Consider the following 26357-nt stretch of genomic DNA (forward strand, 5'->3'; position numbering starts at 1 on the left):
ATATTTCATCCCTAAAAGAACACAGTGCGTACTTTGCGAGAATCCCCAACAGTTTGTGCTTTGTTTAAATTGTAAACCAATAAAACGTCAATGGTGAATAGGTCTGCAGCAAGGAACACATTCACTTCCCTTCTTGTTACGCTTTCTTGGAAACCGCGTCTTCCTGCCCTCTGTTCCCCAGTGCTAAGACAACAGTTGTGTTCACAGGCCATTGTCAAGACGTTTTAAGTAAACACAACTCATCCAAACTGACAAAGGTCTGTGGTTGGAGTCGAGCCATAGCTTCAGCGGGGAGAGGATGCCCATGAAGGACCCTAACGGGCCCCGACTACCCTGGAGCGGCCCCAAGCCTCATTACCGCCTCGTCTTTTACGACATTCTAATTCCGTCGCCTTCATGATCGCTAGACATTTAACTCGATTCAATCAAGCCTCTCGTTAACCGCAACACCTGCGAAATCTTTTTGCTATTCCACACCTAAACAAAGGCAGCTAAATTTTCAAGGAACTTTTGGCACATTGGCTAATCTAGGGTCATTTCTCATCGAGAGCTAATGGTTCCCTTGAGACCAAGAGCGAGGGAATTGTAAGACGACCTTATTACTTGGAGGGTCGCAACACTGAAGGCAATTTCTGATTCTAATTGTAAGGACATGGTTCGGCATACAGAGGAAGGTAGCATGGAACAGCAATAATAGGCTAGAGGCCCATAACAGCCATCCAAGAGGTGTGAAACTTGTTGAGGGAGAGAACGGGTTACCCAAGGACAGGCTTTCGCTATTATAGGATGGCTGTTACAGTCTTTGTAACTCGATCCCATCATCTCAGACCCCTCAGGACCCGGGGTCCTCTTCAATACCAGCACCAGTTTTAGCTGTCTAATTGAAAATGCTATTTATGTCAAGACTCGTTACTCCTCCTCAACGAATGACCTTGCTCCATCTGTATCCTGTGACGTCATACATCACGTGAGGTCATCGGGTCACATGTCTGTGTCAAGACAGCATGTAATGAACTCCTTGTACCCAAATATTTATCTTTCGTTCTTCATGACAGCGTTTTGGTTCACTGCGTGGTATGTACCGACACGCGTCAGTGTAGGTATTGTATATGGGGTTTAGTTTCGTTATCATATCGCTTTGTCATCTACAAGGAGATGAAATCACTTAAAGAAATAATTTTACAGTTTAAATTTTAAGCAGTCAAAACATGGAACCCATGTAATGTTGATGTTTCTCGTTTGTACTTAGTTTTGATGGTGACAATTATACACACCAATGTGCCATGAAGCAGTTCTGTTTCCTAATCAAGATGAATGGTTTAAATACCGTTGAAGGTGACCATGAATTAATTAACAATTATCTGTAATTAGACACTTACTAAGAATATGAAGGTAAAATATAAGATAATGATTTTCAAAACAGTTGTTCAATTATGAAGCAGGTTCATTTTCAAGATATAAGCTACAAATTAATTTTATATTCTAACGTCGAAAGTTTCTAAAGAGTATCTGTTAACTCTTTCCCTTTGTTAATGCCCGGTTGCCAAGCGTTATGGCAGCAAATTATATAAATCATCAGTCATTGTTCGTGTGTGACTCACGCACATACCTGTGTCGTCTTAAGTCGCACACCTGTGCTGATGTCCACAGCGCACCTGCACGCTCAGCTATATGACTCACCTGGGCAGTGGGAGAAATCTCATAGCATCTCCAAATATAATTAACCAGGTCCTGTCGTAGCAAAATGCAGCACTAATGACAATTTCTATAATAGCAATTAGAGTTCCAGTTTGAAATGGAACCGTCTTTGATTTGTTTTCAAAGGCACTAAAGACACATTGTATTTATGAGATCACCGAGGTTTAGATGAGATCATGCAACCTGACTCTCCTCTGTCATGGGTTACGCTGACACCTGGTGACACGTCACTTCTACATTGTGTAAGCTAGTATCCAAGGTGCGGTTCCAGTGGATGTAATATATTGGTGTTCTGTGGATGTGTCTTGTTCCCACGGGGTATCGGGCTTGCTAAATGGCTGGGCTGTCCACAGAGTTTATGGCTTGGCTCAGATACACCTATTTCCATGATGTATTGTATCAATCTTGTCCCTTGCGACTGAAGGGGATTAGCACACAGATAGATGGCCAAGGCACTGAGACACAGAAGACGGGGATGCACACGTAGGGGAATACCCGGGGAAGCTAGAGAATGAGTTGTGAGAGGCTTAGAACACTGATTAGGTTACTGTGTTTTAATTTTGGCACAGTTTAAAAAGTGAATGATAGTCTAGGCGGTGACGAACGAGTATTGATCCGATGGGGAACAGATCCGTAATGGATGCAGGTGTGAGTATCCTCCTTTCTGAAGCGTACTGATGGAGATAATGTATAAAAACATAACCAAATTATTCGATGATGACACTTTTTCAGCAACAAAAAACCCCCCACATAACTAAAGTTTAACCTTGAACACTTGAAAAGAGAGCTTCATATTAGATATATAATAGAACAATATTTTCACAAGGTTGGTTATAAATCAGCAGATGCCATGATAAAATGGGTGATGTATCATCACTTTTTGAATACCATTATGTAAAATTAAACCACCTGTATAACATTATTAAAATTACTCGACCTACTGTTGTTTCCATGTGTGCAGTTGTATGATTGTGTGTGTGCGTGTGCGTGCGTGTGTTGTGTGTGTACGTGTGTGCGTGCGTGCGTGCATGCGTGCGTGTGTATGTGTTCAGTTATGCACAAAAACAACTGAAGCCTCTCTGCTCTTTTAAACATAGGTGATATTGGGCCCTTCGCTTAACTTGGTGAGGTTCCTTTCTTCCTAGCAATAAATTGTCAATGAACAAAAAACATAATAAACACACATATAGCTAAAGGTAAACTGTGTTACGAATTATTATGTGCTTGTTGTATTATAATATACATGTATTCTTCCCAACTGCTTTCAAAATGACCCGTGAAGATCCGGGTTAATATTGATCTTCAGCAACCTATGTCGTCCCATGGTGTCCGGTAGAATTTGTCTTCAGCAAACCATGCTTGTCGTAAAAGGCGACTAACGGGATCAGGTGGTCAGGCTCGCTGACTTGGTTGACACATGTCATCGGTTCCCAGTTGCGTAGATCGATGCTCATGCTGCTGATCACTGGCTTGTCTGGTTCAGACACGATTATTTACAGACCGCCGCCATATGGCAGGAATATTGCTGAAAGCGGCGTAAAACAAAACTCACTCACTCATGCTTTCAAAACGCTGCACACTTCACACAATTTGGCTAGTTTTTCCATTTCTGTTTTCTAGTTAAAGAAGATGAATATACCAAGGGCAGTTTTGAAAGAACTGGTACATTCTTGATTATATCTGTTTACCCATATGGAAAAGGTCAACATATTGAAACTGATTAAATGGCTGAAAACGCAGTTGTATTTACTGGGGTGATGCACATTAAAAACACATGAATCGTTCAATCGCTCTTCCGCCTCATTCTCTCCGTCCCCCTGTCACATACACTTCACACCCCCTCTCTCTTTTCTCTCTCTCATTCCTCTCTCTCTCATTCCTCCGTCCCCCTGTCACATACTCTTCACACCCCCTCTCTCTTCCTCTCTCTCTCATTCCTCGTCTCAAACTCATTATTCCTCATCTCCCTTTCCTCTCTCATTCCCCGTCTCACTCCTTCTTTCACTCTTTGACACACGCCACTCACCCCTCTCTCATTTTCCGTCGTATTTCCTCTCTCTCTCTTACTCTCTCGCTCTTTCCTTTCTATTACCCCGCCTGACTCTTTCTCTCTCTCCATAACACAATACCAGTCACTCCCTCTCCCATTCCTCACACATACAGCGCTCACTCACACCGTCTCACACTCTCCTTTTCTCTTTCCTCTCATTCCCCGTCTCACTGTATCACACACAAGTACTCATTTCCTCCCTCCCTCCCTCCCTCCCTCTCTCTCTCTCTCTCTCTCTCTCTCTCTCTCTCTCTCTCACGCACGCACACTCCCTCTCCTTCTCTCACTCACACACCACTCACCATTCCCTCTCTCTCTCTTACTCTCTCTTTCCTCTCCTCTTTCTATCATCACACACACATTGCACCCCTCTCTCTCACTCTCTCTCTCTCTCTTTCTCTCTCTCTCCTTTAAACTAATGAATAACCTCTCCATTAATATATCTGAAAGGATGATGCCGCTAGTGTGTGGCGTGCACCTCCCTATTTTCCCCACTAGTCACTGTGACCCGCCCGCAAGGCCCAGCGTTATCATTATCTGTCTACATTGTGTAACGGGGGAATTAAAGATCGCCCGACATCTGTAACTCCAGACTCCAACGTAATTGAGCATCACCTGTGACTACGTGAAATCCGGGCTTTAATCTGTATCATCCTGGTGTTCCTATAGTAACAAACTGGTTATATTGTTTGGAGACGCAATCGGAAGTACGCTTGGAACCAAGTCTGGCTACAAGACCCCAAGGACAATTAAGCTCCAGAATAATCTCATTCTTTGCGATCAGAGATCTGTTTCTTCTTGCCGTGTATAGGTGCAAAAGTATATACCAATTTCAGCGTAATGATTTGAAACTTAAAAAGAATCCTCTAATAACGGGTCAACCGGAAGTGCTGAAACCTAGTACGACTAAATGAATCTTTTTCTCATTTTATTTTTGAATGCAGATACCCTGAGTAATCGCAAGAAGGCAACTAGCAGCTGCTAATGGACCTCTGCGGTTCAGCTCTAACAATGACATAGGAATCATTGTCGCAAAAGAACGAGCGACTGTATGACGGCATGTCATAACGCTGCCGTAATCCGCATGTCGCGACATCAGACGTCATCCATTACGAGTCGCTCACATCCTGGACAGGTGCACGCTGGGAGTTATTGCAGCTGAGTCATTTCATATCCTTCCGCTCAGCCATCTCAACCATCCTGTAATCGTTATAATTCCATAATTTCCCGCACGTAATTTAACCTGACGTCCTGTTGACCCTTCTTGGCCAGTGCATTTGACGTCTTCAGTTGAGGTAGCAGACGACATTGCTGGTAGCAGACGACAGTTTTAAGAAGCGTTTTTATGTCTCACTGAACCTTTTTAAATATGTCTGTCATAATTCCCAAGTAACCTGCTCATTAAGCTGTTTTCACTTTTTACCATATATTGCTTTGTCTACCAGAGAATCACAACATACGAACATCGAAAACTTGTTAATCTTGTTACCCGTTAGTCAGGTCTGGTCCTATAGGTCAAGAACCCGTTAGTCAACAATTACAACTGAATAAGTATAGAAACAGTGGGACAGTAAGCCGCCCTATGCTTCGTTTATCCAGAATATGACAATCAGGATGATTTCAGCAAAAACAGCGTCCGGATAACAGGGTTTCTCTTCATATGAATAACGCGCCTACGTTTTTAATTAGCTGGCCTGCAATTAATGTTCTCTCAAATGCATTATTTCTTGTAATTGTTTCTCACAACTCGGCCAGTTATTAGGAATAAATTCTCTTTTCTGAGAAGTAATGATCAATGAAAGTCGAATGGTGAAGCATCTCTCTAGCCTTGGACAAAGAGAAGTTGGTTATTTACGAGTGGGGCTGAGGATGACGTGCGACGCTTTCGCAATGGCTAATTATTCGAAGACGGAACCAAGTCCACATCTCCAGTATCGTTAACGATATAATCGGAACATCTGAAAATACTGCCTCTGTCGTTTGTAGGAGCGCAGAGTCTTTGTAGCATGTGTTACGGAAACTGTATGTCTAGCGGGTGTACAGTAGCACCTCGAACATGCTAGTTAGAACATGAGCCGTTAGTCCGGCAATGGCTGCCGTGGTGTCATTTACTCCATCGCCTCAGGGCCATGATCAGCTCTGCCTTTGATCGTTGACGTTGTCGTCCCCGTAGCCTCGGTTAGGCATGTGTCGCTGATGTCGCAGCTTCGGCAGGCTAAGTAGCTTACGTGACTGCCAGCGCCTTCTGTAATGATGAGTTTCACGGGGTTCAGAAACCTTTGAAAACTGTTAATAACATGTGCCCTAACCTCTGGCTCAGCTATACCAGTGTTGAGGCGAGGGCAAGTGCATGGAATTGTAACGGACTTTACTAATTATGACGCCTTGAGGAATTTGACAAGAAATAAAGCTTATTATGACGTGCCCTTACTCCCTTTCTCGGTGCTTCTGGGCTGGCCTAGCGAAAGAGACACGAGATCCTCACATGATAGGATTTGCCTAAAGGAGCCTAATCTAAGATCAACCCAGGGGATTAAAACGGGCTTCTAATTTCACCAAATGTCCAAAGGCTTTCAAAATCCCACAAAACTTTCAATTAGTGGAGTCGTCTCTTAAAGGTTGTAAAATAACCCAATTGCATTCAGCTCATTTCGTCTGATGTAATAAAAGCCAGTCGAAATGGAATGAATCCGGACGTATTATTCTACCTCTTTTGAAGAAGTCCTTCTGGTTACCGAGTTCATTGTTCGTTGTTTCATTTCTCTGCCGTACTCAGTGTCCCTTGTTTCATCTCATTGCCGTACTCAGTGTCCCTTCTTTCATTTCACTTTGGTATTCAGTGCCTTCTTTCACCTCATACCCGTACTCAGTGCCCCTTGTTTCATTTCACTACCGTGCTCAGTGTCCCTTGTTTCGTCTCACATCCGTACTCAGTGTCCCTTGTTTCATCTCACACCCGTACTCAGTGCCCCTTGTTTCATCTCACTGCCGTACTCAGTGCCCCTTGTTTCATCTCACTGCCGTACTCAGTGCCCCTTGTTTCATCTCACACCCGTACTCAGTGTCCTTTGTTTCATTCCACTGCCGTACTCAGTGTCCCTTGTTTCATCTCACACCCGTACTCAGTGTCCCTTGTTTCATCTCACACCCGTACTCAGTGTCCCTTCTTTCATTTCACTTTGGTATTCAGTGCCTTCTTTCACCTCATACCCGTACTCAGTGCCCCTTGTTTCATTTCACTACCGTGCTCAGTGTCCCTTGTTTCGTCTCACATCCGTACTCAGTGTCCCTTGTTTCATCTCACACCCGTACTCAGTGCCCCTTGTTTCATCTCACTGCCGTACTCAGTGCCCCTTGTTTCATCTCACTGCCGTACTCAGTGCCCCTTGTTTCATCTCACACCCGTACTCAGTGTCCTTTGTTTCATCTCACTGCCGTACTCAGTGCCCCTTGTTTCATCTCACACCCGTACTCAGTGTCCTTTGTTTCATTCCACTGCCGTACTCAGTGTCCCTTGTTTCATCTCACACCCGTACTCAGTGTCCCTTGTTTCATCTCACACCCGTACTCAGTGCCCCTTGTTTCATTCCACTGCCGTACTCAGTGTCCCTTGTTTCATCTCACACCCGTACTCATTGTCTCTTTTCTTTATTTCACTGCCGTACTCAGTGTCCCTTCTTTTGTCTCACTGCCGTACTCAGTGTCCCTTCTTTCATCTCACACCCGTACTCAGTGTTCCTCAATAAACCATACTTACTCACTCCAGCTCTGCCATTCAGTACCTCAATATGGCCAGTCATCCTCTATAATCTCTGGGCCTGGGATGCCACAACGCATCTTCCCACAAGCTGTAGACCGCAATGGGAACAGTGTTTACTGTTACCCAATTTTAATGAGCAAGTGATTAATGAGGTGTACTCTTACCTCCATCACCTCCGGGTTGAGAAACTCTACCAGGACCATAGCGACCGGGTGTGTTAAGGTTCGGGTTATACCCTGAAATTCAGCCCACTCATCCATGCATGGTATGACCCTTATATGTAAACTACCAATCTAGAGAACCCATACACCCACATTTGATCGTGCCTAAAATACATTGTAAAACAAAAAAAGAAATGGTCACTTAAGACCAAAATGGATATTATAGTTTTCAAAAGGCAGGACTAATTTCGCAGTCTGTAAAAAAGAGAGTATACAGTACACAACCCTGTGCACTTAAAAGAACCCACGAATCCGTTGGTATATGACCAGATGGTGGCCACATGAATACGTGCAAACACCTATTTGCGGGTACAGCAGCGTGCAGTAAACTTGGACAAACTACGGTGACTATGTGTCCCAGTCCACCCAGCTGTGAATGGGTACCCCGTAAGGATGGGTAAGCCGCAAGAACTCGGTGCGCCTTGTGGCAGCAACAGTTGTATGTTCCCCAGGGAGTTGAGATTGATAATACAATGTGTCGTTGAGATTGACATCCAATGATCGGGGGGAAAATACCAGCGCCTTGAGAATGTACTAGTGCGTGGATATGTGCGATATACAAATATCCAATAATAATAATAATAATAATAATAATATCCCCCTTGTTTGACGGTGGTTAAAATCAAACAATAAATGGTTATTTGATGGTATTGCATTTAATAGCATTCTCGTTGTTTTGTTTTGCACCTACGTTTGACATGTTTTGCAACTGTTTTCAGCGAGGTCAAATTTTGATAACGTTGGTTATTGCTTGGTCAAGTGCATGCTTTCTTTTGCCCCGCGGTTCGTATCGCGTTCACGGAAGATCAGCGTTCATTTCCCCACGCCAAGCATGAAATCATATTACCGCTTTGGAAATAGAAAATAAGGGGGACGTATAGTGACCCTGAGCTAACAGATTTTAGACGGACCCGACACAGATATCCCTGGTTTAATTGGGATACGCAGGAAACTGAAAGTCTGACTAAAAAATTAAATCTTAATACATTTATTTTGCACGACCGTTTCATGGAGTTTCACCCTGTATGGGGACTCCTTTTAAGACTTACCCGTGAAAATCCGGGTTAGAATTGAATTTCAGTAACCCAAGCATGTCGTAAGAGGCGACTAACAGGATCGGGTGGACAGGCTCGCTGACTTGGTTGACACATGTCATTGTATTCCAATTGTGTAGATCGATGCTCATGCTGTTGATCACTGGATTGTCTGGTCCAGACTAGATTATTTACAGACCGCCGGCATATAGCTGGAATATAGCTGAGTGCGGCGTAAAACTAAACTCACTCACTCACTCCTTTTAAGATTTCTTGGCACCAATCATTTTCAACTATGATAACCATTTTACGTGTCAGGAATTTGCATAAACAAAACGTCACCACAGTCATTTACATAATTACGAGAAATAACTACTAAAAGCCAAGTTCATTGTAGATTCAATGATATCATTATCATGTGTTTATGAACAACAATGAAATTATGTTGATATCATGTGCTTGCAAAAAGGTTCATGTTGATCGTTCGTATTTCAATCAATCATGTTTGTTCTTTGCAAATCGGTGCAGTCATGATAGTAATATTTTGTTATGCTATATTAGACAAATATATTCTTTACACAAATAGTCTATCATTATTTTCACATATAAAGGAATTTAACGTTATTACGAAATTATTCATGTAAGGATTTATAAAAATCTTCCTATGCATGAAAATAATATATTTTCACCTTCAATGACATTTTATAAAAAACAATTTGCATCAATGTTGTCAATATCACACTGACCTTTTCTAACATTTTGCATGTAATAGATGCACTCGTGGGCAAAAGAAAGTATAGACTTGATAACTTGATTTCAACAATGAATTACGGACGTTGGCAAAACCTTCGTGGGCTGAAGACAATCAGTGAAACACGCTCAGGTACAAATCAATGATACTTGTACAAAAGACTGACTGACTGACTGAGCTTTGTGTTACGCCGCTTTTAGCAATATTCCAGCAACATCACGGCGGGGGACACCAGAAATGGGCTTCACACATTGAACCAGTGTGGGGATTCGAACCCGGGTCTTCGGTGTGACGAGCTAACGCTTTAACCATTAGGCTACCCCACCGCCCCTTGTACAAAAGACACTACCATTGTATGGAAGTATATTAGTGACAAATTAATCTTAACAATGTTATCATATTCCTAGATAGTGCGTAGACAACAGTTATATCTACGTAAATGTTACGAGCAATCTACGAGCACTGTATAATCTCTACAGAAGATAGTATCACCTACAATCTACTATATAACTTCTGAGCCCCGAAACCCACGCTTATAATACCATATGCATTGATGAAAGTAGATCTTTTACAAAGATTCATCTACTTTGATGACACTGACATCTACAAAGATAATATTTAATAGAATGTGTCAACAATAGACTTCCATACTTTCGAATAACCATTCATTGTTTGCTTCACTTTAGACTCACCTACCATATGGCTATCCTTTGGATACTTTCTTCTACGAACAATATATAATCTCTACAGAAGATGTACAATATCACTCTCTGAGTCCCCAAACTCACGTTTACAATACCTTATGCATTGATGAAAGTAGATATTTTACAAAGAATCATCTGCTTTGATGTCAGTGTCATTTACAAAGATGATATTTATTAGGTTGTGGCATTAATGCGCTTCCATTCTTTCGAATAACCATTCTACCATTACACCCATCTACCATGTGGCTATCCTTCTGTTTTGTCCGGCAATGTATCATAAAACACTTTAGTTCCTATTTAACCTTCGGTTCCTATTACCGTCATGTTTGTATATCATCTACTCCAAAGACTTTGTTAATGACTTTTTTATAGTAATAGTAGGGCTTTGTTAGCATTTCGATCCTTGAACCTCAGTATTTATATTTAACACGCAACACCACATTTGTATCAGGGTGTGATATGGACAATGAAAGCATATTATATATGGCTGGCTGGAATAATGGTTCATTCATTGTCACATCGACCATCATAAACCGTCGCTGGTTGAGAGTTTCCATCACCTGCAACAATAGACGCAAAAAAATAGATATTCCTATTCATCTACAGACCCAGGGTTTATAGTCCATCGTGGTCAATGTATGGACTTGTTAATGATGGATTAGAAAACAATGGTTCTTTTTTCATCTGTCACGGCCCGGAAAGAGGGGTCGTTGATAATCTGGACAGGCTTTCCGACCGGAAACAACCGACATGGCACTGACCAACGGGAGATGCTGATGATATTATAATCCACTCGCTGATAAAGACCACGTTCATTTACGATTCATTAATAAACCGGAAATGCAGCCATGACAGATCTTGTCAAAGAAGCCAATCATGCATTGTGGACATGCGCAGTGCGCTGGTGCTGAGGTGATCTGAGCCGTCTACAGAGGGAGCTGGTAACCTGTCGCGACTGTGACGGTGAGCCTCGGTTTGATCTTATCTTGCTTGATTTCATCCGGGTCCTGTCACTCGGTTCCTTTACAAGACTTCAGGAAATGGAAGAAAGACGATCTTCTATCACTTCACAAGTAGAGGGATTTGAAACGCTCAACTTAATCCTGTTTTGCGGAAGGAATAACATCGGATTTAAACTATTCCAGATTGAGATCTTTAGATCTTCTAGTTTGTTTCATTTTAATGCTTTGAATAGATTTTTAATCAAAGATTCTGCGGTATCCTGCCTGTGGTCATAGATGTCGTAAAAAATATACAAGATCTAATCCATCACGACGAAGTTAAAAATCGTTCCTGAAAGAAATAAAAAAAATACATTTAATTATGGTGTTTGGTGCTGCAGTTCCATTGCAAGTTGAATCTATTCTATACATCATTGTAATGCTTGTTTTCATGTTTCATGGCGTCCATTTCGCTCGTGTTTCATGGAGGCTCCAGGTGCACTCAACACATCCGGATACCACTCTGACCTTGAATAAACCCCCATTGATCGCCTTTGTGCGATATTGTCCTAGTATTTCTCTTTAAATGGCTGATCGGGGTAAGAAAATTGAATTGGATGTCCCGATTGAGTCCTGAGATTCTTGACTGGATCAGTGAAAAGGCCAAAAAATACAAGGAGGTAAAAACCGTGGCTAAAGAATGCAAAGTTAAAAATAACTGTGGAGTTTAATTGCCGCAAATCGGGAAAGCAGCTGTCTGGCAGCGCTCGGTCGACGTGGTGTGATTGATAAAGCAAAAACTGACAGTGCCTTCCATCACAAACTCACGAAAAGCGGGAGTGATGAATCTACTCACATATTTACATGTTTTGGTTTCGTACAGAGTAAAAAGAGGACCCGAATAAGGAAAAGTAAGACTCCAAACCGACAATCACGCTTCACGTGTTCTCCCAGAAGGGACTCTTCCAGAAGATTCACGTACTTGTCGAACATCACTGCTATTTACCAAAGCGACGCACAGGGGAATATTTCGCGGTGTATTATTAATCTAGTTGAGTTGAGGAGGTTTTACGCCGTTTTTTTAGCCACAGTTCTGTGCTATGCCCAAGAGATATCAAGGAAGGGTTGATTAAATAGTCCATGTTTGAATCGAACCTTTGCCTTAGGTGTGAGAAACTGGAGCATTTCCACTACGCTACCCAACTCCGGGTCCATTTAATGTCTACCCTGGGACAAGATTTGAAACTGCTGTTACCACCTCTGTGAAGAATATTCCGGTTGTCACAGAAATATAATCATATTGATTTGTTTTTAAATTTTAATCATTCCATTTCTAAATATTGTATATCTCACAGATTAGTTGCTCCAGTATATATTTTGACACCGTGATTCGACACCTGCATACGAATATTTCGCGATTTGATACCTATAGGTGTAATAGATTTATCGTTAATGGTAAGGTGTTTTCATTACTCAGTAATGAATTACTTTGGTCTGGGCTGAGTTTAAGATATACTTTAATTAATCATCCCCATGGCTCTACCAATCACCATGTAGTGTTATGCTATGGGCAACGACGCCTTGTTTGAGATGAAATGGAACAATCGCTTAAATGTTTAATGAATAACGAATTTCAAATAACACTGTAGACAAACATCCAGTCAATTCCCAATTCTCTTTTGCAATGAGCTTCCTATTGTTTTCAGCTTCTGCATTACTATTCCTGCAACACGACTGAGGAATATTAATATTTCATTAAATCATATTTAACGGATAAAAACGTGGAATCAGCATTAGGAAAGACTGAAAGAAATATATTATACTATAAACAATCCATGTACTGGCACGATGGCCCATTGGACGGTGGGGTAGCCTAGTGGTTAAAGTGTTCGCTCGTCACACCGAAGACCCGGGTTTGATTTCCCACACGGGTACAATGTGTGAAGCTCATTCCTGGTGTCCCTCGCAGTGAGATTGCTGGGATATGGCTAACAGAGGCGTAAAACTAAACTCATTCCTCATTGGACACGATGGCCCATTGGTCAAAATCAACCACAATTAGCTTAGTCGGTTTCACAGCCCCCTGAACCACATTAATTTCCCTACTGCCTCGCCCTCCCTGCAATGCTAAAACCCTAAATGAAGCAAGTGTAGGTTTGCTCAGGTTTGGGGCTCCTTTTCAATTTAATTGGAATTATTTGTTACTGCAAAAATTACACATATTCAGAGACTATGCGGTAGTCTAAAATTGGTCATGTACAGGTCCTTATGCGAGCCAAAAGCTTGTGATCGTGGCTTCGAATTTGGAGCTTATTCTGATTATTTTCCAGGGTTGTCACACTGTAACCGTGTTTGTCGGTAAACGTCTTAGACTTACGTCACTTCGAACCAACGCGTCATGATGTAACTGGAATATTGTCCAAAGAAACGATAAACCAAACAGACTCTCTCGTCCACAGTTAGTCTGTCTCACAGTCCCCGAACCACATTATTTTCCCTACTGCCAAGCCCTATCTGCAGTGCTAAAGTCCTAAATAAAGCAAGTCTATATGTCCTCAGGTTCAGGTCTCTTGTCTCCCTGGGGCTCATTTTCAATTTAAATGGGCTTGTTTGTTACTATCAAAATTATATATATTCAGAGACTAAGCGTTAGTCTCGCTGAAGGGGTCGTTGTCGGCACGGGTACTACAGATATGTACCCCAGGTACGTTTCTGTATACCTTGGCCATAATGAGAATACAGAAAGGTACCAAGGACAATTCCATTTCCAATGTGTCGTATTCTTGATCGGAGTTGTCATGCTGTTGTATTAGATACATTTGATTGCTTTATGTAAGTAATGAGAATACAAGTTACGGATATTTCGCGATGCATATGAATACCAATCGCAATCAGTTGAACGGGAACAACTACATGCGGTTTTGGTTTTGGATTGCGGAATATGGACTCGTCCGCCTTTTAGGGTACCAGGTACGTTTCTGTATTTTGACTTTGTTTAAGGTACATATCTGTATACAATAACGTACCTGGGGTACGTATCTGTAGTACCTGTGCCGACAACGACCCCTTCAGCGTTAGTCTCGTCCACAATCTGCACGTCATCAAGCACTACACAGATGCACCGATGACCTTCAACAGGTCAAAAGGTCATGAAACGGAGAGAAGGTAATTACATATTTTCACTGACCCAGGTTACCAGTGCACATGTCATTGTACATCATTTTAACGGCAGAGAAAGATGCGGCTTAGTGACAGTAAAAATAAGCTTGTCTATATAAATCAAAATAGTGTCCCTATGAATTGTAAGCAAAGAGCAAGGCATTTCAGATGGTCGGGATTAAGTGGAGCTCCTGCATGTGCAATCGGCTGTATAACGATTACGTTTTATGTTTCTATTGACAAACCATTATTTGAAGACGTAATCATTTTATACAGTTTTACACAAATATAAAAGCTTAAAATTGAGTTCTATCGGAAACGCTGTGGTTCTGGACAAGACTTTTGAACTTTCCGAACGATTAAAGCTTTTTTCTGCGTTCTGATAAAACACGTACATAAGATGGACAAATCGATGTTTTTTTAAAAGCATTATGTGACTTAAGTGAGCAAGTCATGTTTTTGCCAATATTTTCGACGTTACGAAACTTAAGGGTTGTTTTATTACAATCAATTTTAATGGGGAGATTTAATATGGGATTTGTGTTGGCCACGAGCTGATGAAGCTGTTGCTTGATATTGTTTGCCCTTTCGAACCAATCTAGGTTTGGGTTGGTCTTTTATACAAGGATTTGAATGTGAGGAACCATCACTAACCGAACATTTAGAAATGTAATAAAGTTGAAAATTCTAGATGAAAAAAAGTTTATTTCGAGACAGAATTGTTAACCCCAATGGATGTATAATAATTCTGTCCTTTAAAGAGGCACGTCTAGATAAGCGGATAGTACATCTAAGGACGCCCATTTCTTGTGTCCCCCGCCGTGATATTGCTGGAAAATTGGTAAAAGCGGCGTAAAAACATGTTCACTCACTCACTCTGAGGACGCCAGTCTTTTATTTATGGTTGTTTTTAGAAATGTTCATAAAAAACTATTAATCATTACCTTAGAGACTCGTGTAAATCTACTACTTGCTACTGCTACTACTACTACTTCTACTACTACTACTACTACTACTTCTCCTACTACTACTACCACCACTACTGCTATTGCTACTATTACAACTGCTTACCTTTAGAGCGTGAATTTATAGTAAGTCAGTAACATAGAGCCATACTTGCGATTCGAGTGAGACCTCTGCTGACATGTGGTTGATAATATGGACATTGTGACACACATTACCATTGGTGAATTGTTCTGAGATTGACGTAATGGGGAACCATGCCTCCCTTGAAATCCCACAGATTTGGAATGGAAAAAGCTGTTAGAGAGAATGTAAAAAACTCATGAACGAGCCAATGGCGGCGGACACCAGAAATGGGTTTCACGCATTGCACCCATGTGGGGAATCGAACCCAGGTCTTCTGCGTGACAAACGAACGCTTGAACTACTTGGCTACCCCAACTTCCCCTGGATAATAGAAGTCTATTAGAAGATGATGCTGATGGTGATTATCACTAACAGCTCATGTTAGTAAGTTATATCAAATACGTCTGTGTTAATACAAATATGCATTACAGATATGGATCTGAATGCGCTGTGATAAAACATTGATAGAGTGTACTGTACATTGCGTGTCATATAACCCAACCTGTCGACAGACATCCATATATATGTAAATTGAAAGCGATTATTAAATCAATGTTACATTGGCCAGCAGTTTAACACACAAATAACAGCCTTCCGGGATGCATTACGTGAGTAGACGCTCGGTGCAATAATGGCTTCATCGCCTTTCTAGTGAAATTGGGACGAAGAATGTTATAAACTGATTGTCTGCCACGAGGGCAGATCAAACGACTGTAGGAAAAAAGGAAAAATGATAACTTAAAACGTCTTAACGCTCACTTATTGCACCTAATTACACTTTCGTATTTATTATTTGACTCGTGCGTGTTTCGATGTGTCAAGATGGTGATATTTTCGGATGCTTATTGACACATCTGTCGGAGATTTCGCACTTTCCCTCTTGCTCACATTATTTATACCCATAACCACGAAAGTAATTTCACGTTCGAGATCTCCAAAGCTCTCTTATTTACACATGACAGTTTCTAACACATTTTAAGCCAAGATTAAAGACCCTTGCCGTTCATTTCCTCGAGAAGATACGATAAGAGTCCTGTAGTTTCATATTACATACTGCGCCGTGGTGTATAGTTAATCCTCTCAGCTTGTCCCAGACCCAGATAATCCCGTTCTTCCCACCCCGTCATTTCAGCTGTGTAAAAACTATAAATTAGCGAGTAAATGACGAGATCTATGTTAGGAGCTTAGGAAGGAGATCTCATCTCGCTTAATTAGGGGGCGTTGGACAGGTGTCGCACCCCCCGGGCGCCAGACGGTAATGCGAGGCGGTGGGAGGGGCAGTCACGTGACGGGGAAGACGATGGATGTTGTGGTATTGATGTCTGATGTTTTCTTTGTTTAACCGGCGGTAGCTTTGTTTATCTTGATGATTATCGCCTTAGGGGATGGCGATGTGAGTCAACTGTGACGATCTTGGTCGCTGGAATGACAAGAGATGTTTAAGGCAGAGTTATGGCAGATATACAACGGAGGTCGGCGTGAGTGTCTATACAATCGACCTGTGATGGGTGTAGTAACCTTGTATGTAGACTAAGGCTTAGTCTCTGAATATATATAATTTTGATAGTTACAAACAAGCCCATTTATATTGAAAAGGAGCCCTAGAAAGACCAGAGATTCAGAACCTGAGGAAATCTAGACTTGCTTTATTTAGGGCTTTAGCACTGCAGAGAGGGCTTGGCAGTAGGGAAATTAATGTGGTTCAGGGACTGTGAGACAGACTACCTTGTCTGCAGTTTTCTAATACATTCCACTGCTATTAGAGTCTGTATATAATGGAGTATGTTCACTTCGAACCAGTGGTTGATAGCACAAGCATCTATCCAAATTCTTTATAATTACATATTAAGAGACAGATAAATTGTTGCATTCGAATAATGGTATATATCGCTGGTTGTTCAACATGATGTACTGTGGGTGGGCCCGTTGTTCAACATGGAGTAACCCGTGAAGATCCGGTTAGAATTGATCTTCGGTAACCCATGCTTGTCGTAAGAGGCGATTAACGGGATCGGGTGGTCAGGCTCGCTGACTTGGTTGACACATGTCATTGTATCCCTATTGTGTAGATCGATGCTAATGCTGTTGATCACGGGATTATCTGATCCAGACCCGATTATTTACAGACTGACACCTCTAAATTATGGATCAGGTAAACTAGTGAAAACAGCATCAACAAAAAACGCAGATCGGGAAGCAAAGGTCAGCATCAGTGAGTTCGTGAGTGTAGGTTTCACGTCGCTTTGGAAAATAGTTCAGTCACAACACGAAAATCACGAAAAGGTTTTAAAGCCATTTATGACTACTGAGTCATGCTTTGAACAACATTCCATTTATAAACACAAAGAATTCATTCATGTTTGATCGTCGCTAAAAATAATGGCTATTCAATGTCGACATATTGGATAGTGGTTAGTTTTGATCAGTTTTTCGGCGAGTGTTTTCAACCTAGTAAGGTTTTCATAACGTTTCTTATTTTTGGTCAAATCTAATTTTCAAATTTTACTTTCTTTTGCCAGGCAGCTAATGACGGAATCGACGTGGTGCTGTAGGATAGCATGTCGTGAACCACACAAATACTCTTAAAATAGGTTAGGTACAGCCTGAAAGAGCTGCGGGGGGAGGGGAAAAGTGGTTGTTTTATAGGTGTGGATATGCCCTTAACGAATCTGTGAGTGAGTGTGTTTAGCTTTACGCCGCTTTTAACAATATTTCAGCAATAACACGGCGGGGGACACCAGAATGGGCTTCACATATTGTATCAGTGTGGGGAATCGAACCTGGATCTTCGGCGTGACGAGCGAACACTTTAACCACAAGACTAAACCCCCGCCCCCGCCCCCATATCGCTTTGAAATGCAGTCCAGTGTTAACGTGACGTCTTGTTTAGGACTGGGGGGGTCAGTGATGCGGGCCCGGGTCTCAGACGCTTACCCCTTTGATAAAACCCCCGATTAGGGATGATAATATGGGTGGCTCCGGGAATCAGAACCTGCGATCATAGGTCTCTGTCACATCTAAGGGACGCAACTCTGTACAGTGAAGAAGGTGTCATAGAAGGGCGTGTACTCAGCCCCCGATGTTTGTTTTAGTACTTCATATTCACAGTGAAAAAATACTCTCAACATACATAGTGTAATTGGCGTGTTTATGTAGAATGATCGCCGCCATTGCGAAATCGCCCACTTGAGGCCGAAACAATTACACGGATTTTACTAATTATGTAGCTCTCATATGATGAATATGCATAATTGAGAAATTGTCGCACAAATGCCATGCGATATGGACGAGGCGGCACAAGGTACACCCTGAATCGTAATACGTAAGTTGTTTACACGTCTGGTTCAAAGTATAGGGGGCGGTGGGGTAGCCTAGTGGTTAAAGCGTTGGCTCGTCACGCCGAACACCCGGGTTCGAATCCCCACATGGGTACAATGAGTGAAGCCCATTTCTGGTGTCCCCCGCCGTGATATTGCTGGAATATTGCTAAAAGCGGCGTAAAACCAAACTCAGTCAGTCAGTCAGTTGTACAAAGTATAGCGGGTAGGTGAGTGGTTAAAGTGTTCGGCGGCACATAGAGGAACGGGTTCTATTTCCCACATGGGTACGTTGGGAGATACGTATGTGTGCTATCAGATATGAGGTTGTTATTGAGTATTTGATGTCAAGAAATTCCATCTGGAACTGACGACGTTAGTCAAAATGATTTCCGAGTCTCAGAAAACATGGTTTTGAATGTTGCTGAAATGATGGTGGAATACAGCTGAATTATAACTGGAATGTTGCGGGCATATTGTTGGCATATTGCTGGTATATTGCTGGAGCATTGTGCAATACTGCTGGAATATTTCCTGAATACTGTTGATATATAAAACTGGACACCTAGTGGAATCTTGCAGGAATGTGGACTGAATCCTGCAGGAATGTAGACTGAATCCTGCAGGGATGTAGACTGAATCCTGCAGGGATATAGATGGAATTCTACAGGAATGTAGACTGAATCCTGCAGGAATGTAGACTGAATCCTGCAGGGATGTAGACTGAATCCTGCAGGAATGTAGACTGAATCCTGCAGGGATATAGATGGAATTCTACAGGAATGTAGACTGAATCCTGCAGGAATGTAGACTGAATCCTGCAGGGATGTAGACTGAATCCTGCAGGAATGTAGACTGAATCCTGCAGGAATGTAGACTGAATCCTGCAGGGGATGGAACAGGAATGTAGACTGAATCCTGCAGGAATGTAGACTGAATCCTGCAGGGATGTAGACTGAATCCTGCAGGGATGTAGACTGAATCCTGCAGGAATGTAGACTGAATCCTGCAGGGATGTAGACTGAATCCTGCAGGGATGTAGACTGAATCCTGCAGGAATGTAGACTGAATCCTGCAGGGAATGTAGACTGAATCCTGCAGGGGATGGAATGCAGGATGTAGACTGAATCCTGCAGGGATGTAGACTGAATCCTGCAGGGATGTAGACTGAATCCTGCAGGAATGTAGACTGAATCCTGCAGGAATGTAGACTGAATCCTGCAGGGATGTAGACTGAATCCTGCAGGGATATAGATGGAATTCTACAGAAATGTAGATGGAATACTGTTGAAATGTAGCTGACAAATGTTGCTGCAATAAGTTTGAATGCTGCTCGAATATTTTGTCAATTCTATCTTCAGTTTTGTTCCTAGTTCTAATTATACCCCGATTGTGTGTAGAACATGAACTTAAGTGACTTCTCAAGATCACGTGATACATTGCATCTGCCAGGCAGAGCGTACCCTCAATGACTACCTTTAAACTAACAAGGCAGCGACAATGCCGTTCCTTCTCACCTGTTCACGTGGCTCGTTACGTCTCCAATACACTACCGATGGACACGTTAAAAGTTATTAATCACCAATACCATTGTCCCCATATACGAAGTCCATTGTTCCGAGTGTCAGTACATATCACTCGACTGTGTATCGGACCCACGCTTCAGGAAACTGACGCCTTAATCTCATTGTGGCCTATTACGTGCGCGTGCGGAAGGGAGCTCCACAACGAATTGTCTGATAGCAATACGAACAGATTGAAATAACAGTAATATAACTATTTGACCAGATCTTACGTTGCCACACGTACTTGGTGTGAAATCCTGCTCTCTTCCAGATTGCTTTTACAATTACTTATAATACAAGCTCCGTTATATTGGATCCTTTGAGAATATATGAATGATTCAATCAGCGCATTAGAGCGCTGGCGTGGAAGGTGCTATTGGATTTACAGACGAAATGAAATTGGTGTCAGGGAGGGACACAATGGGGTTGTTTTTTACGAGATAATAGCTATATAGGTCAATCAGCACAGCAGAAGGTGATGGAATTAGTGGGAAATATTCCATGAAATGTTATTTAGGCAGCATCTATATTAACTCTGAATGAACCTATGATAAGAATGAATGCTATTCTTTCTCGTGAAAACACCCGATGAAAAAAAACTTATGGTGATGGAAATCCATTATCGCATGTGGGGACAATAGGCTGATGAGCAGCACAATAGATTAAAGAGTCGCTCGCGATTACGTACATACTGGGATCATGAAGACCATAAAACAGAATTGAGGTGTAATCATGCTTAAATCCTTTTCTGGGAATAACACTTTGTTCTTGTGGATAATACTTTATTCTTGCGGATAATGCTTTATTACATACATGATGCGTTCATGAAGCCGTACAAAACAGTATTGATTTCGAAAGATGTGAATCATTATCGGAGTAGGGTATTGTTGATAAAACTTAAATACTTTTTAGTATATATTGTCCGTCTGTGACATATATATTTACATGAGCCGTTCAATTTTAAGCCACTCTTCTCAAAACATACATACATACATACTAACATTTGTATAACGCCGATACCCAGCTCAGCTCAGTTGCTCAAAGGCGTTTTGTTTTTCCCTCGTTCACTGGATGTCAATCTCAACGGCACATCGTATTGTCAATCTCAACTCCTTGGGGATCATACAAAATTACAAAAGTGCATTGCATATGTAAGTATACGCCGTAGTCTCATGAGCGCAGTAAATAAATATTTACCTACAGTGATATATTTGATAGTGTATCGAAGTTGCGTTTCTGGTGTTTATTTTGCAGTGTTTCGCAACTGCTTGGAGCCTAATAAACCTTTGATTCCGTTTGTAATATTTGGTTGTTTCCAGGTTTCATGTACCGAGCAGTTATATACCGTCGCTATATGACTGGTATAAAGCACTCGCTGTGTCAACTTACATTTAGGTTGCTTTTATACATTAAGTCCTATTAAAATGTATTTGAGTTGTGTTTAAGTGTTATTCAAATCGTTTTTGATAATTTGTTGTTGCATACACGCTGAGTTCAATAAATCTTTGACTGACTGACTGACTGAGTTTGGTTTTACGCCGCTTTTAGCAATATTCCAGCAACATCACGGCGGGGGACACCAGCAATGGGCTTCACACATTGTGATTAAATCTTTGAGAGTTGATAAAAGTCTCAGTCAGTTACAGCGAATTGTTGTGTACGCGTGATTAGGTGTGTGTTCATTATGTCTTTTTACAACATCGTTGACTTGTAAAGGAGTGAAATCATTTTCGGAGAACTGAATAAAAATTAATCATTTTCCGACCTTTAAGATAAAAAGGGTACACTATCTGCACGCCCCGGGAGACCCATGCACAGAAAGCGGTCCTAAGCAAGCGTTCAAATCCATTAACTCTTGGACCCCCTCCGCCGTAGCCCCAGGGCTCGGGGAGAATAATGTATTGTGTCCAGACAGAGTGATGACCCTCAAGTCAGACTGGACCCCTACTCCCTACCCCCCGTCCCTACGGTGCCCCCCTCAGATCTCCACGTCCTTGTCTGGTCTGTCTCAATTGCATTGCTTCTGCACCCCACCCAGCATGTATCTGTGATTCTACAACCACAACGTTGTCTGTCGTCGCTCAACCCTGACCAGTAATGACCATTATTCACCTCCAGATGTCCAAACTGTCCACTGGTCACCACGATGACGTATATGTCTTCACAGACGAAGACCCACCCGTGGTGTCACGAGAAGAACGTTATTTCATAACCACATTCTGTCCACATCATTCACGTGGTCTTCAAGGATCAGCTGAAGTCGCCTGACCCCGACATAAGTAGTTAAATGCTTCACGCGGCTGGCAATCTGCTGTCTAATTAGATAACACTAATCTCGGTATCGCTAGAGGGCTTTTGGATGGACTCTTCGCGCTGCTAATTAGCCAACAATGTCAAACACGCTTTCATGTCTATGTGATATACAATGGTTAGTCTGGCTGAAGAAGCACAGCACGGACAGTCCATCTGCGACCAAGGCTATAAAACCTTGTCCATCCTCCAAGTACAACTGGTTCAAGCATTAAACGCAAAATAAGCGTGTACACGCTATACATGTATGTAGGTATAGACATACCGATTGGAAATTCTAGAAGCAACGTTCTTTTATTCTAAGGTGAAATATAATCATGAATAGTCTCTCTCTCTCTCTCTCTCTCTCTCTCTCTCTCTCTCTCTCTCTCTCTCTCTCTCTCTCTCTCTGTGACTCTCTGACTCTCTCTCTCTCTGACTCTCTCTCTCTCTCTCTCTCTCTCTCTCTCTCTCTCTCTCTCTCTCTCTCTCTGACTCTCTCTCTCTCTCTCTCTCTCTCTCTCTCTCTCAAAAACAATATGCTATTCATTGTTTCATCGGCATTCTAGTAGTTGGTGAGACAAGAAATGAAGCATACAACTTTATGGATGCCAACTTTATGGATGCCAACTTTATGGATGCCAACTTTAAGGCTGTAACAAACAAGAAGTTGGCATCCATAAAGTTGTATGTTTCATATTTTGAACATGCTTCAGATCGTTTAGATACTTTCAAAGTTGAAGAATAATGACAATTATTATGGATATACAACTTCTTATTGCTTGATCCTGAGGGTGAGTGGCCTTGATGTTCTCCATGTTGGCAATCAAGGCCACTCACCCTCAGGATCAAGGAACACCAGGCTTCAGTTAGGAAAAATGATTCTAAATCAGCCAATGCCGACCACATCAAAGCCCATCCTAACCATACCATCAAATGGGACAAAACCGTAGAAAAGAACCAGTCAGACTACAAAATTCGTAAACTTTTGGAAGCAGTACACATAAAAAAGATAGGACCCGCCCTCAACAGAGATGAAGGATACTATTCCCAATGCTTACCATCACTTGATATGGTAGGCACTGGGAATGTAGTATCCCAATCAAAGAAGTGCTTCCAAAGCTATCAAAAAAACGAAAGCAACCTTCACAAAGTTCGTATTAACGGTTGCGTCTCATGTGAACAATTGATTCACATTGGCGTACCACAGGGTTCTGTCCTTTAGCCATTACTATTCCTGAACTATATATTAATGCCATATGCTATGAAATGGGATTTTGACATGCTGGTTCTCAGATGATACCAGCATTGGAACATAATCTCAAGACATTAAGGGTATTGAAAATTCTTTGAAAATATATCTATGCAAATAACACAATTGGGCACAAAAGCGATAAGTACATTTCAAACCAATCTAAATCAAGAACTGATTCTTCCCTCATAAAACCACAGCTGAAACACCATCGATAGTCTCCAATGACACATGTATAGAAAGGTTATACTGTCACAAACACCTTGGATCTACATTATCGAAAGACACAAGAACTGACTGATTATCAACAATGTTCTTTAAAGTGCTTCAAAATGGTTTCATGGATGAGAAACGTACATATGGATCGGATAGATCTCACTTGGCAAAGCATATCTAGTTGTTAACAGACCGACATTAGGAAAAAGCATCAGGTGTCTTGGGCAGTTGCTCTTATAATCCAAATGAATTAGAACTACTAAAGCTGTTGGCAGCCAGACTAGTAACAGTGATCAGCAGGAATAGTAACGGAATTAACCAAATTTTCCCCCCTTTGCAGCTTATATCAAGAAAATGGATGACAGCCATTATCGTATCGGAGAAACGTCAACAGATTTGTAACTCTGTATAAAATAATAAAAAGAAATGTCCTTCTTATGTAATTGATCCACCATATGTGTCCCAGAACGTCAATTGTAACTCAATATCACGGAAAGATGAACACGCCCTTCATAAATGCTATTAATACAATATTAGAGACTCAATGAAAACAGTCGCCTCTTCATTACAGAGTTAAGATCCAACGTCGAATGACAATATTTTGTTTGTTTCATTCTAGCCACCACGCCATATGGATGTCTACTTTGTTTTCACCGGAATTGTATGTGCATCTGAAATATACCCCAAGATATATCATAATAATATGTAAATTAACACGATATGTTAATATATTCATGGAGATTTTTAAATTCATGTCTGTTCCCATAGTTACCTGATAAACATAGTCGGATAGTCCGAACTGTGTATACCAGAGCCCCTCTTCTTGTCCAGGTGTCCAGCAGTGTCTAGCAGTGTCTAGCAGTGTCAAAGTATTACTTAATTCATTACACGCTCGTTATCTTTCACCGCCACCGCGTCGATGTTACATAGACTTCGTTATCACTTCCAGAAAGTGCTTATTGGATTATGTGTGAGATCGCGTCAAGTCAGCTCTGGAAATGTCGTGGAATGACCCAAAGAAAATCTTCATGATAACCCGAGCTGCGAAACAGTGAGTGTTTCTGTGATGCAATGAGTTGGTGGAGGTTGCTGGTGTCTTTTCAACAGTCCACCCAGCCCTGTCGACTAGAGTTTCTGGATCCAACTGGTCCAGACATCCTCATCCTGAGGGTTAGAAAAGGGTATCAATAGCAGAATTGATGACATAATCATCTTTCGCATAACACTTGCCAGATTCTTCCTTCTTTTGTTTGGAAAAAGCTGGGAATCTGACGATGCCAAATCTGGTGTAAACGGGGGATGTTTCATAAGTTCAAAGACATAGTAATGTTTTGCATCCCCGGCGACAGCAGACATGTACACGGGTTCATTGTCCCAGACAAGACACCTTTAGTGACTTTTAGACCAAATATTCTTGGCGACGGCAAACATGTACGCAGGTTCATTGTCCCGTACAACACACTTTTAGTGAGTCTTCCACGATGTTTAGACTTTATATTCTCAAACAATCGCCTTGGCAGATTAGGCACATATTGCCACGAAATTGTCTAACCGTGATCGCAGATTAGACAGAATGACGAATGAGAAGGACATATAAGATGCTTTCATTTCTATCTCTGTTGTTTAGTCTCTGGCTGATAGTGAACCTAATTAATCCAAGGTTATATAACGCTCAACCAAATCAGCTGGTTCTGATTCGACATGAATACTGAATTATCATAATGTCATTTCAGCCTCAAAACGACTGTTATGCCAACATCGATGGTTCTGGAACGTTTCTGGAAGGAGTCAGAAGCTTTGGAGCGCATCATCCTGAAATCTTTTGTCCAGATCAGTCATGTTCTCGCGATTGGTGCCTACTGGTTTGGTAGGTCCAGGATCACCCATAATGATATCAAATATGTGTTTAACATTTTGCTGGGATGGCAGTTAAGGGCATTCCTGGTCATAGATCATTTCCAGACTCTCTTCCACCTTTTGAGTGTGAGTGAGGTTTTTATGCCGCTTTTAGCAATATTCCAGCAACATCACGGCGGGGGACACCAGAAATGGGCTTCACACATTGTACCCATGTGGGGATTCGAACCCGGGTCTTCGGCGTGACGATCCACCTTTTGAACTCAGCTGCCCAGCTGTTAACAGTGGCAATGGAAGGAGTATCATCAACTTAAGATGACAGACATCATGTCAACGTGGTTGACCCTTGGACTTGACCCTTCAGGGTGGTCATACTGGACGACAGCGTTGTCAGTTTTGTCCACTTACACCAACAGATAATACCCATCTACTATGATGGAGACGTATGTACCCT

This window comes from Haliotis rubra, unplaced genomic scaffold (assembly GCF_003918875.1).
Source record: "Haliotis rubra isolate DU_JTF1 unplaced genomic scaffold, ASM391887v1 Scf55, whole genome shotgun sequence".
Classification (NCBI taxonomy): Eukaryota; Metazoa; Mollusca; class Gastropoda; order Lepetellida; family Haliotidae; genus Haliotis; species Haliotis rubra.